This window comes from Lepisosteus oculatus, chromosome 6 (genome assembly GCF_040954835.1).
Source record: "Lepisosteus oculatus isolate fLepOcu1 chromosome 6, fLepOcu1.hap2, whole genome shotgun sequence".
Lineage (NCBI taxonomy): Eukaryota > Metazoa > Chordata > Actinopteri > Semionotiformes > Lepisosteidae > Lepisosteus > Lepisosteus oculatus.
The window spans coordinates 10,942,765-10,956,178 of record NC_090701.1 but is presented as its reverse complement, the minus strand read 5'-3'; the positions used below and the strand labels follow the sequence as shown (position 1 = coordinate 10,956,178).

The 13,414-nt window shown below is 38.9% G+C and overlaps 1 protein-coding gene across 14 annotated transcripts in view; it reads left to right on the top strand.

Moving 5' to 3' along the window:
- The first annotated feature begins 658 nt into the window (after positions 1-658).
- The window catches only part of kmt2ca (lysine (K)-specific methyltransferase 2Ca), a 158,167-nt gene continuing 145,411 nt past the window's right edge, over positions 659-13,414 (top strand). For 8 of the 14 annotated variants that reach the window (XM_069190971.1, XM_069190974.1, XM_069190975.1 and 5 more), the window contains exon 1: positions 659-1,508. The gene's annotated coding sequence lies outside the window, so the exon portion shown is untranslated. Of the gene's footprint in view, positions 1,509-4,294; positions 4,423-13,414 lie in introns of all 14 variants that reach the window. The other 6 variants (XM_069190978.1, XM_069190976.1, XM_069190963.1 and 3 more) reach the window with 5 other exon arrangements.

Sequence of the window (13,414 nt, the reverse complement as noted above, 5' to 3'; positions counted from 1 at the left end):
TGTACAAGTTGGTCTCCCCAAGTCTCTCTTCATGTTACAATCTGTTATTTTGGTATGCTTTTTAAAAACCCCTTGTCTGGAATGATCTACTCTTTGAATTTTGCCTTTTGCCGCTGTTATTCGAAAGTAAGAGTGTTTGCCTGCTGGTCTTGCATTGTTTCAAAACTGGTGTTGTCCTCTATCGCCAGTGACGTAAGAGGACAGATGCCCCTTCTTTTTTGCAAAATATTTTCTATGAGCTTTGCTGTTAAAATTGTTGTACATGTTTATTAACCAGCCATAAATAACGGGGGGGGAAAAAAAAACATTTTTCGTCTTTAATTCGAGCAATTACAGACCACGACACTCGCAAACGTCGTTTAATTCTCCAATGCTCGCGCGAACGCACGTCCCTATTCTTATATAGACCGGTTTAAAGTGCATGACATTATAGAAAGGTGATGTTTGGGCGCTGGAAAAAAAAACGTATTTGCTCAAATAACTTTAAAATAAGACGTCAACTACAAACCGGCCCAAGTCCCGCAGATCCACGTCACGTTTTTCGTGTCTCCGCTTGGCTGATGGTTGAAAAAGTCTCTTTACCTGAAAAGCACTCCGATGTATTCCTCCGCTGGGTCAGTAAGTCTTTTCAAAAACGCATTTCCTTAAAATCCCTGTCATAGCACATTTGTCCCCTTTTCAAAAACCGAGCGCCCATATTGTATTTATAGCTCAATGAGGTTTCGCCCAAACCTGATTTTTAAGGACTAGAGACAACTTAATGTTTAATTGGGAACTACTTGTCTGAGGGTTGTTGACAGGCGGTGCTAGGGTCTCTCTCAAACATGGCCACCATGATGGAGTGAATGCAATAACTTTAAATTCAGATTTTTTTTAAGGGGAAAACTCCTTTTTCTTGATGCAAAAAGGAACATTTTGCTCGAACACGACACGCGTTCTTTTCAACTCAATTTGAACGCTGGGAGGAAGTTACACGGAGGATTTAATAGTGGTGTAAGTTGGCCGAGAGCTGGAAAGAAAAAAAAAAGAATTACATCGGTTTCGTAAGCATTTTCTTTTTTTTCCCTTGTATTTTTCTTAATTCCTCTCTTGGAAGTTTCGTAACAGCGGAAGATGGATACATCTCGGTTGTTTTTCGGGTGAAAATTAAACGGGGATACTTCTGGGATGTAAAATATCGTTTCTCTTCCTTTTTTTTTGTGTTTTGCAGTGCACTCCTGAAAAAGGAAAGTGATCTCTTTTAAAGGGAAAGAAACTGGGTTCGATGTTTGGAACCTATTTCACTTTAAAAAAAAAAGAAACAAAATAACTGAAGAAAGCCCTTTCGGAATATAATTTTATGCCTTTGACACGCGTAAGGTTTCCTCCTTATTTCTACAACTGGAGAGGGAAATATCCCCACCCCCCACCAGCCCCCCTCCCTAAAAATACTAAACAAAAGTATTACATTTCTCATATGACATTAAAGGTCATGAAGGCAATAATTCCACACTTCTAGGGTTAAAAAGGTAAGATTTTTTGCATGTTTTTTTTCCCTTCTCCAATAACAGATAACGAACGTTTTCCTTTGGGTATCCTGCGCCAGCGAACAGTTTCGTTTTGTTTTAATCGCAGCGGTGTGGGCATTTTCGAAACAAAACCTCCAGGGTGAATTTCACACGGCGCAATATACAGACTGGTCCGAAAAAAAAAAACTGTACGTGGAGCTTTGTGTGTGTGTGTGTGTCTGCGTGGGGAGGGGAACAGGGGGGAATTAACGTTTTTTTTCCCCCTTCCTGGATTTGCTCCGGTTTCACCTCGTTTATTATATAATCACGATTTCGAAATGGTTGCAGGCGGCGTTTAGGTGCTTGGTCATTTCTTTTTCTTCTGTGTAAAAAAAAACAACAACAACAACAACAACAAAACCACCCACACTAAAGATAAAATATGAAGTCCCTGATGGGGAGGGGTCGATTTTGAACTGCTGAAAACCTCGATTTCTCTTGGCTTTAGTGCTGTGAACAGAAACAGACGGACCAAAGAGGTCACTTACCTATTGTGTGAAAACAGTGCAGGCTGCCTGCGTTAACACACAACCTTTTTGTTCACAAGGAGGGTCTCGTTTGTAGCTGCTCAGGCGTACCTTTCAGCGTTTTTTTTTTGTTTGGCAAAAGTTGGTCTGAACTCTTTAACGTCGTTTATCCCCGAGTCTTTTTAGGCACTTTTCTCACCTGATGCCACAATGACGCAGACAAGCTGCGAGATTCGTAACCTTCTCGTTACAAGTAACTCTGAAATGTATCTGGGAGAGTAGGGGCAGGCTTTTCTGTGGCCAGCGTTTTTGAACCGGGCCTGAAGGAGAATGGGGGGAGGTTTGTTTATGGCGATAAATGCCATAACTGTCGAATGTTTACAGGTTGCATAACCGACCAAAAGAAAAACAAAAGAGTGGCGAATTTGTTTCCATTCTTGGGCTTATTGAGCAGTCACAACTAGCTCGCTGGTCTGTCGTGTGACGATATTCCTCAGGTTAATAATGGGAGTGCTCGCTGTCTCTCCCCTCCTTTTACTTGGCTGGTCGTCTCTTTTTAAATTTCGCCTCGTCTTTAGAGGCTAGCTGGTTGTAGTTCCACTTGGAGGGGAAACGCACCGGTCGAAACGTAGAAAAGTGTAAAGAAAGGTAATTTGACGCTTCGGAGGCTTCACTGGAGTCGGAGAGAGATCCAGTTGTTTCCAGAAGAGTGACTCTGCTCGACACGCAGCCTGTCGTTCGGTTTACCTTGATAGCTCTTTCCAAATCCTGGGTCTCTGCATTTCACTTGACTGTGTTCTCCAGGGTCGTCTCCTAGTCTAGCTAGGAATGACTTTCTCAGCGGAGTTGGTCTTGGGTGGTGTGGAGAGGAGTTAGGGCAGGTAAATATAAAGACGTGTATTTGAAAGTTATGTTTTTTTGTTTCACGTTTTTTTAAAACGCGCTAAGAAAGTTCAAATGCACGACTAAAATATTTTGGTTGTCAAAAGTCCGCACTGTAAATGTGCCACAGACTGGCGAGGTGGCAGCCGACTTCAGGTCTTCGTGTTTATACAGCTTTTTTAGCTTCGTCAAGTGGCCCGAGTCGTCGCTGCCGTGGAATTAAAGATTTTGTTTTAACGCCCAAAACAACGTGGAACAGCTGGAGCTGATGAATCTGGAGGTTTAGTGTACTAAACTAGACGGATTTCACTACCGATTTGTCTGACAAGAAAATTGGTTGGATTACAGGAGCCTATGACCGCCTCACCACCCACTCATCTCCCCCGTTCTTTAGCTCACAGATGCACTTTCTTTGGGCGAAATGCACAGCTACTTTTGAAGGGTGATGAATTCAATTCGGTTTTAGTCTACAGCGGTTTTTAGCTGCGTTGTTATAGGCAGTTACAGAAACGTGTAAGCAAAGCATAGCGCAAAATACCTCCCCCTCCCTCTTTCAGCTTTACGTTGAAGGTTTAGACCCTAATCAGGGTACCTGGAATAACCTCACGCCAGAGTGTTTTTGTAGGTTGTCTTTTAAACTTTATATATACCTATGTATACAAAATGAAGAGAGCACATAATACATTCTGAGTGCTTTAAAATGCTCAATTGTATGCTTTTGAGCGTGAGTATCCTTTATATGCAAGACATTTTACATGAAGAATAAACCTTGTAAATCTTCTGCAGTGATTTGTGTGTTTTTGGGACATCGGTATATATAATGTAATTGATTGTTATAGAGTACGCATTCTGAATTTGTTTTTGGTATTCTAAGGAGCACTGAGAGGTTTCCTGATATCAACAGTCAACGTTTTAAGCATAAGTTTCTGACGTCCTATGGGCTACAAGATGCCTATAAGTCAAAGCTGGGAAAGTCCATAGTCCATCATTGGTACACAAGCATGCAAGTGCAGTATAGACAGCCACATGCTGCACTGAGGTCACAGGCATGTTTTCCATTCAGGCTGTACAGCAGTTGTCGGATCAGTGATGTTCTTCTGTTGCATCCACCCAGTTTGTCCCACAGGCAATGGATTAGCATCTAGCAGTAAAGCAGGTCAGGAATGATGTTGATCCCAAGCTCCCTGTAACCCAGTGTGAATATGAGCATTATTGTGTCGGAAATGTTAATGGATTCAGTTGACAGTGCTGTAACAAGTGGAAGAGTGCAAGTCTCTAAACTGTGGTTATAACTACATCGCCATATGCTGTGAGCAGCAACAAGCATTAAAAGGCTTTCCATATCATTATGCTCCTACAGCCAGAATGGTGTAAGGACCTCTTTTTTTATTTGAACAGGTTTATCCTGTGTATGAGTGCATTGCCATCGCCATAAGAGAAAGAAATGAAGATTTGTCTGAAAATGATCTTTTTGCCAGTGCCTGGGTGGTGATCTCAAGTTGGAGTGCAAATTCCAACATTAAAAGGTGAGCATGTCCGTGTACAAGACACTTTGACGATCCTCCGTTAGTGACTGGTTTACAGGTCAGAGTGTTGTTGGAGGAGTTAAGTCGTGATATTAGTAGGCCGAAGGGCTGATTTGTATTTAAGCAACTGCAAAGAAACATGCCCCTTAGTCCACAGGGGATACTTCGAATTTGATAGTTTGTTATAGCCAGTAATTAACCTTGCTCCAAAGAGCAAAATTGATATTGTAAGGTATGAATGCTCAGATTGGTAATTAGCGGAGTACCACAGGTGTTTGTACTAGGACACTTGGTCTTTGTAAATTATTCATATCATCTAGATTCTGGTATGATAAGTAGACTAGTTTAATTTTCCTTGAGTGATCTATGTTTGTCTAAAGCAGTTTGTAGTTGCATCCATTTATATAGCTGGGTATTTTACCAAAATAATTTGGATGTAAATACCTTGCTTAAGGGTACAACAGCAGTGTCTCTACTGTTATTTGAACACATAACCTCCCAAAACCTGGACTGCTCAAGTGTACAATCATGGGATTTTAAATTTTACAAATGCACTAGTAAGGCCTAATTTATTAAAAAAGTAAGTTTTATTTTTATACGAAAGGTTCTTAGTTCAAGAACAGGATGGATGAGATCTTTGGTCCAATAGATACTAAATACCAAGCAGCCTATATGGGCTGAATAGCCAGTTCTCATCTGTAACCTGTAGGATACAATTGCAGGGATGCCTGCTGCTTAATTATCTTTAAAGATAATCCCAATCATTTGAGTCATCTGCTGCAGTTGTGTGTGGGTTCTGTGCCTCAGGTGTTCCTTCTGCCTCTGACTGTTCTATATGTGAGTCGTTACGTAGGTATGGGTGGGTCCTGGCCATTTACAGGTGTTTCCTGAACAGTTGGCGTGGCTGCTAGGCGTGGCTGCTTAGTGTGATGAAGGGATGGAATCCAGATGAAGATTATGATGTAACTGTGTTCGTGTCAGTAAGACTTGCAAAGTGGGGTCCCTTTTTCACTGAGCTGGGGGATTGCTCTGTAATCGAAAAGTTTGTCGCACATTTTGACGTGCAAGCTCACACACTTGTGTTTCTTATTGCGTTTCCCGCGGTGGCGAAGGTAATAAGGTAGGGAAAAGGGACATAGCGTGCACAGGTTCAAGTCTGGTATGGTGCTACAGAGTGGTGTGGTCATCAGAAAACCTCTTATTTCTAGTAAGGGTCACAGTAACCCAGTATGTTTTCAAAGCACAGAGTACAAAGTGGGGATGCATCCTGTGTGACCTGCACACAGTGACAATTTAGCAACGCTACTTAACTTCATCAGTTACCGCTTGGGAGAGGTAGGAGGAACCGAGTTGGTTGGCAAAAACCCATAGGGAAAATAAAATTGTAGACTCTCCACAGAAGGTAAACAACTTTGGAATTGAATCCAGTTGTCAGGCTGCTGCCCCTCCTTAAAACATTGTTAAAAACATTAACTACATTGGCATTTACTATTGAATATTATTTCTAAACTTTGTCTTGTTTTAAAACTCTGCTCTGTATTTCTTGGTATTTACTATTTGTTGCTTGCGAACCCAAAATCCCTATAAATGTGGGCATAATATAAAAGACTGCCCTCTTGCACTGGGTATGAAGAGGGCTTTGCCAGGTAGAATTGAAAATTGCAGTGTATCCAGTCTGAGTGCAACTTAACCTTTTATGTAAGTATGTCGCATACTCTTGTAATATCACACTAACACAGTGGTGCATTGGATAATCAATAATTAGGATTAAAACTGAGTGTTGTACTTATGAAGTGTTTCGATACACGTTCTAGGTAGTGTAACAGGTTTTCCTTTTTTTTTCTATTATCTAATGTTTCAGTTTTTTGGATTTTTTTATTGTATAACCTTTGCCATTTCTTTGCTAAGGACAAAAAATACTGAAATACTGAAGTTAATGCTATGCAATAAACAGAACTCTTTCCAAATAAAAGTTGAGGAAAGTTCATTTGATCGACTTTGGATGAGTTAAAGAGTTTGCCCCAATGTCTCTATGGAGTCCATAAATTCAGTATGCTTCTTGGTCATTAATGAGGATGGCAGATAAATTAAGTTTAATAACACTTCATTTGCATAGAATGTTTTTTTCATGGTATGCTGACTAAGTGCACTGCAGTTGGGTAACGTTTTTATCTAGTTTGTCTTCCTGAAGTAATGGATGTTTTTTTTTATTTTCTCATTTTAGGAAAAAACTAATAAAGACAAATGGTAAATGGTAATCAAGAGTCTTTCTTGTATTTTACATTCTTAGTGGGGGAAAAATGAATTGTTTTACAAATACATAGGACGGTAATCTATTCAGATAAATATTATTGTGGTCATCATTTGTGGTAAAATATATAATTTACCGCACAGAACAGAGGTGTAGTGTTTTATAGAAAGTTCCAGCTATCTTGGTCCAAATCCAGAATATGGAAAAAAAAACACCCCTTAACTGTTTCTAACCTCAAGGGTTGGAAAGTAGTTCCAGATCTGAAAAAATAAATGGGTCTTGTATTCAATAGCCATATTAGTAACTGGTTTGATAGGTACCGCCTTTTGTGCAAAATATTAAGATGTGTTGCCTTGTAGACACCACAGTGTTTTTGGCAAGTCAGACCACAGCTGAGTCATCCTAACCTCAACCCCCCAAAAACAATCTTAGAGCCGTGAATCATGAAGTCTGAAAATTTAATATGTGGATGAGAAAAGCAGAAAAATTAAAGATATCTACTAATGTAAAATGAAAAGTCTTAAAACACTTTCTTCAGACTAGTCATAATCTATGACTGGACCCAATTTGAAACTAGTTGTGAGTCTGACAACAAAAGGTCTTTCCTGAATTTCCCCGTCTCCAAAAGAAGAGGCAATAGCATTTTCCTCTATGGTACGCATCTTCCTGTCAGAGACAATCGAGCACTTCCTTGTTCCTATAATTTAGTGTTGCATCAACCGCTGGTGGTGAGATAGGCTAATGATGACTGTAAAATGAAAGACCTTGGATTATGCAGTTTTAGTCGTGCAGAAGAAAGTTATCTGTATTATTTTAAGCTCTGTTCAGTGGTCTGTTGCTGCAAATCAATTATGTACAGTAATAGGCCTCACAGCATATCGTGGGTAAATCCTGCTTAAATCCAGTATCTATCAAAAGCTTAGAAAAGATTGTCTGCACTGTTTTAATTGCCACATCTCTGTTTGAAGAAGAGGCACTAGAACTCCTGTAGAGCATGAAGGAAACCAGTACAAGGAGCATAAGAAAAGACACTACATCTTTCATTATGTATGTTCTTGTTTATCAGGGAGAAAAGCATTACGTTCTGTACCAATAAAATTGGAAAAATAGCCTAATTTAAAAATGAAATTCAATGTTGAAGGTTGTGTGCTACCCTGGGATTGTTCATGATGAAGCTTTGGAACACTGGTGGCTGCCTCAAAGTACTTCTGTTAATAGTTCAGTTTTGACAATAGATTTGACTGAAATAGTCATATTTGAGTCATATGAAAACTATTTGAAATGCAGTTTAGTATTGTTTTTATGAGTTATTTGTGAGAACAGCCTACTGTCAAATTAATTTCAGACAAACTACTGTGCAAATGAAAAGTTCTTGTAGGATTGGGGTGTTTTTATTTAAGAATTTTCTATTTTATGGAGCTACTGAAATCTTTGGTTATAAATTCCTTTCTGCATATGGTTGGAGGTGCAAATAACCATGAATTTTTCTTGAAAGTGTTCTTGTTGCTCAATGCTGGAATTAGTTAGCAGTGATTAATGACATTCTAACTGTACCTTTATCATATTAACTTCCTGTGATTTATTCTGTATGGTAAAGTCCTTAACTATGTTGCTCCTCCATTTTGGATTTTAATATTTGCCAAAACTGTGAAATATGTATTACACGTGTAGTTTCTGAAGAACTACCCTTGCAAATACAATCCAGAAATCATTAGATCTGTAACTGTCTTACGTTGGTAAAGGTAACCCAAAAAGGTTATTATGTTTATTTTCACTTATGTGAGGTTATAGCAAAATTGTAAGAGAAACTTTAGTGAAGGGTGGTTTTGTACCTTGGTTACATATACAGTAGTGTCTCAACATTTGCTAGTGCTCTGTGCACAGCTGTCGCGAACAGACATTTGTTCATAACCAGTCCCACACCTATACTTTTGCATAATGTACTACAGGTTAAATAAGTCACCCTTTCTCATATGATCATTAAAGTATTAATGTTTTGGCTTTAAGTTAATGAAAATAACATTGATCAACTAGAACAGTGATCACAGATGTATCCAAATCGGCTAAAATAACATTAATCTGATCTCTGCATCTAGTGGCCACCTGCACATTTTCTGCCTTGCCGGTTATTCCCTGCTCCGTGATCAGCATGCGCATGCCGTGCTGTAATGAAAAGGGCAATAAAACTGTCAGTGAGCCCGTAAAGCCGTCTCCTAGCCTGTCATTCCTCATGCTGCCGCCTCAAAACCGGGAGTGTTCTTTGATACAAAGAAATCGCGTCGAGATGCTGATGCTGGGTCGTCTGCACTTGGCCAGGGCACAGGGAGAGGCTCGCTCATTAGCTAGATTCGTCTTGCAATTCTAGTTTTGATTATAGTCAAATTGCGCTGCCAATTTGGAAGTTGCGCCTAAGAAACTTGGGCTCGGTTTCATCCTGGATTTTGCATTCACACTGAATCGCGTGTAAGCGTTTTCAAGACTGTGTGCCCTCCATTTTTATTCATACTACTAATGAAATAACAGAAAACATGATCACTCTACTTGGTTATGGATCGGGCAATATCTCGCTTACAACCAAGAAATGGTTCCTGTAATCATATCATCGCACAGATTAAATTTGTAATTGAATTACAGAAAGCATATGGGTCACACTTATCAGCACAATAGGAAGTATTCCTTTTAAATAAAATCTGAAACAAATTTCCACTAACATTCTGCTCTTTGGGAGTGCTGGAGCTAAATGGAGGTCTAATTTCCTGACATTAAAAAGTTAACACTAAAGACATTAGGAGACTAAACCCTTCAACAGGACAAGAAATATATCTTTACCACCAGGGGCTGAGAGATAAGTGGCTAAGGTGGCAACAAGTGTATCTCTAACACAAACTGGCATCTTCAAGATACAAGTGTTGAAAACTATCATTCATCATCACCTGCATGAATATGCCATTTACGGCCAGGTTGAAGGCTGACACTCTTCTGAGACTGAGCCACAAAAAGGTGTCTTCAGTTAGTGTCTTGAATAAGACCATTGGAATCCCACCTTTCAGTTAGAAACAATAAATTGAGGAATTGGCACATTCTGTTGCGAGTGAGAGAACGCTCGTATCTCCTGTGAAATATGGTGTGGGGTCTGTTATGTTTTGGAGTTGTTTTGCATGGTGGACGTTTAGGCCAAGTGCATGGTTCTCTCTCCCAAGAAGCTGAAGCTTGGAGAAGAGTGGGCTTTCCAAGATTAAAGGGATCCAAATCATATATTCAAACCAGTGGCCACACATTGCTCTAGCCTTTGACTATGCCAGCAGATGCTCTATTCTTGCACTGAATAAATATGAAATATTAGAATAAATGTGAAAGTTGTTTTTAGCAGATGCCTTTATCCAGGCCAAAATGGATGTGCTGAAAAAAAAAATACAGAAGTTCAAAATCTGATATTTACCAATATCGGTGAAAAGAGATCATATCACTGTCTTTTAGTAAAGAACGAAAACATGGGCCAGGAAGGAGTCTTGTGTGGTGGAAGAATGTGACCCAGTGAATATGGGAGTGTTGCAGGTCCCATCTGAAAAGGTGGACTCTGAAGGATTGAGAACAGAAGGGAAATAGTGCTAATCTGCTAAGAGGAGAATGCACCTAGGTGAGGATCACAATGACAAGCCAAGACCGGTTAAAAAATGTATTACCCTTTTCTTTAAAAAGGAAGAGGACTAATAATGAGGTCAGTTCTCATTATTATTACTTGGAACTCTTGCATGGGCCTTATACCTTTCTGTAACAAAGTCTCTCTAAATTGAAACATCTTTTCTGTACCTTATTTCTGAGATCCTATAACTCTCTTGGCATTTGCTTTTAGGGATGACGGCAATTGCGTTTGACATTCATGTTAATAATTCCTTAGAAATGTCAAACCCTTCTTTAGGAGCCAGAACCATCGTGCTTCAGGAGCCAGATGGGACTACAGAAATCTCTGATGCTTGATGGTACACTTACCCTTTTAGTCCAGGTTCTGAGGTGTTTCATAGCAAATTGTCCTGTTAAAGAAGGGCATTTTTAAGTCATTAACAGTAAAATGTAGGAAAATCTTGTTGTGTAATTGACTGCTCCAGTTGGAATAAAACAGAGAAGACACTCCGCCCTCCAGGAGTGTGAGATCCCTGGTTTCAACAGTTCCTTGAGGTTCAGGATTTCTAGTTGCTTATACAATTCTGAAATAAACTTCCTTCACTGGAAGTATGGTGGGGGGATAGTGTCTATTTAAATGAATTTGCAGTAGACGATTTAGTAATGTAGTAGACATTGTTAAATTTAAACAATGGTTAAAACCGTAAAAAACAGTACTTTTTAATTAGAAAGCTCAGAGGCTCAAAGGCGATGAGAGGGCCCTACAGGTACTTCAAAGTTTAATTATTAGATTACCTTTTCTTATACTCCATTTATTTTTATGTCGCATAGTAGACTATCTTCTGTTTTGTGGTTTAGAACAGCTAGACTTAAGTATTTCTCTTTAATAAGAGCCCCCCCCCCCTTCATGTCTATATGTCTGTGTATATGATGATTGTGGTGGGTTGAATTCCCATGTCGTGCTTGGTAAGGAAACCAGCGCGCGCCTCTATTAGTTTTCAAACACTTCGAGGAAAACCTGATTCTTTTTAGCCCTGAATGGCCAGTCCTGGTCCTGAAGGGCTGCTGGGTCTGCAGGTTTTTTTAGGCATCCTCAAAGCACCAGCACCTGAAGAGTTTGAGGAAGCAGGTAAATTGGTCCTATTAAGCCCCTGATGAGCTGATTGAGCTTGTTAAGAGCCGAGTTGGAATGGAAACCTGCAGACACACAGGCCCTCCAGGACCAGAGTTGCTTATCCCTGTAATATAAACAGTGTCCCCCTGTTAAAGATTCGAAGGTCTTTCTCATGAACTATTCATGTTCAAGGATACTTGTTGTTTTTAATACTATGGCCTATAACTCCAGTGTGAAGTAACAAAGAACTTCTTTCCCAATAGAGAGGTGTATTGTTTTGAAAAGGCATAGGCTGAAGCTTTGCTGCATCTCATTTTTCAGGAATTTCAACTGCTCACTGGATTTTGCATCATCGAGTTTAGAAAGCATATTGTGCTTATTTTGAGGTGTTTAACGTATTTTTCCCCGAATTGTTTTACCATTGTTTTCATTCTGAATAAATGGCAACCTTTATTATTATTTTGGGTTTCATTTTGCCTGCAGATTTTCTAATTGCTTCTGCTTTCTAATCCACCTAGCATAAGGTGAAAACGTACATGTTTTCACTGAAACATGGATAGGTCCATCTCCTGTATATTGTCTGTAAGAACACAGCATAAATAGCAGAACTGAGATGTTGCAGTTAGAACTTGACGTGTAAGCCTGCAGTACTATCACTGACAAGTGCTTTGTCTGTTGGCCCTTGCACAGTTGTTCACATGTTTGAGTGAAATCTTAAGAACTCCTGTTAAGGTTCATAAAGAACTAGTAGTTCTATAAAAAAAGACCCCTTTAACTTCTTTTTCACAAAACAGTAATGAAAATGGCTCTTCAGAAAGCCACTGCTGCCTTCAAATAAAAACCTGAATTACCCACAGACTTATCACATGTCCTCTGTAAAACTCTTCAAGAAAAATCGCACAAAAAAGAGATTTCGCTTCACCAGAACTAATTTTCTTCCTAAGAAAAGCTTAGGCCTTAGGAACAGCTGTTAGCTGTCTGCAGTCATGTCTGTGCTTACTCTACCAAATGACATTTCTATTGTCCTTACTCTTCTAGCTATACAAATTACCAATTAGAATATTTCTATTTAATTTTTCCAGTATCTGTAGTACCTAGGTGGTAAGCACTTCCAGTTACTATTATCCTTATGGACTTTAGATTTTATTAATGGAATGGATCTTCACGATTACTTTAAAATGACGATTTTGAGTTTCGAACAAAGGCGGTTACTTATTAACCAAACAGTATGGTTTTGTTGTTAAAAACAAAACCTGATACCATTCATTTATGATTTAAAGAATGCTGTAATCTTTTTAGTTTTAACTTATTTTCTTACATGGTTCAACAGATTTTGTGCTCGCTGCTTAAACCTAGTTGTCAAGTTACTTTTTTTTTTGCTGTAGCTTGAACAGTTGTTTAAAAATGCACAGAATAAAGACATCAAGTTCAGGAGATAATTATGCCAGTTTTATATATAGGTTATTTAATGCTATCTTACGTTCTGCATTTAATAACTTTCTTAACTGTATTGATGCACAAAGCTTAAAATATTGTTTCCTTAGCATGTCAAGGTAGTTTTTCTTGTGATGCTTCTTATTTTAAAAGCTGTTAGAAGAAGGATTGTATAATCCAGCCCAAAGGAGGAGGTTTTTTTTTATTTGCATGTTTTTAAGTACATATGAAAAAATAGTTCACACAGTCAATGTTTGAAGTCCAGTTTTCTTGTCTTTGTTACGCACTGCATTTGAAAACATGTAATCTAAAAAGTGCCTTTTGGGGAAACAAAATGAAAAACTCTTTGTTCTGTCTTGCAGTGTACACTGAGCTGTTTTTTCTGGCAGTGATAAATGTCAATTTTCTTGGGTTTGTAATTAATGGAAACGTTAAAAAAAAACATTTTCAATCAGAAGCAAAAGTTTGTGAGAATCCGAATACTTTTTTGTATTTAATTCCTAGCCCGTTTGTTTTGATTGTCCAGTATTTTAGTTTTCCATGCAAGTTGATGGGTGTCGAATCGCGAGCAA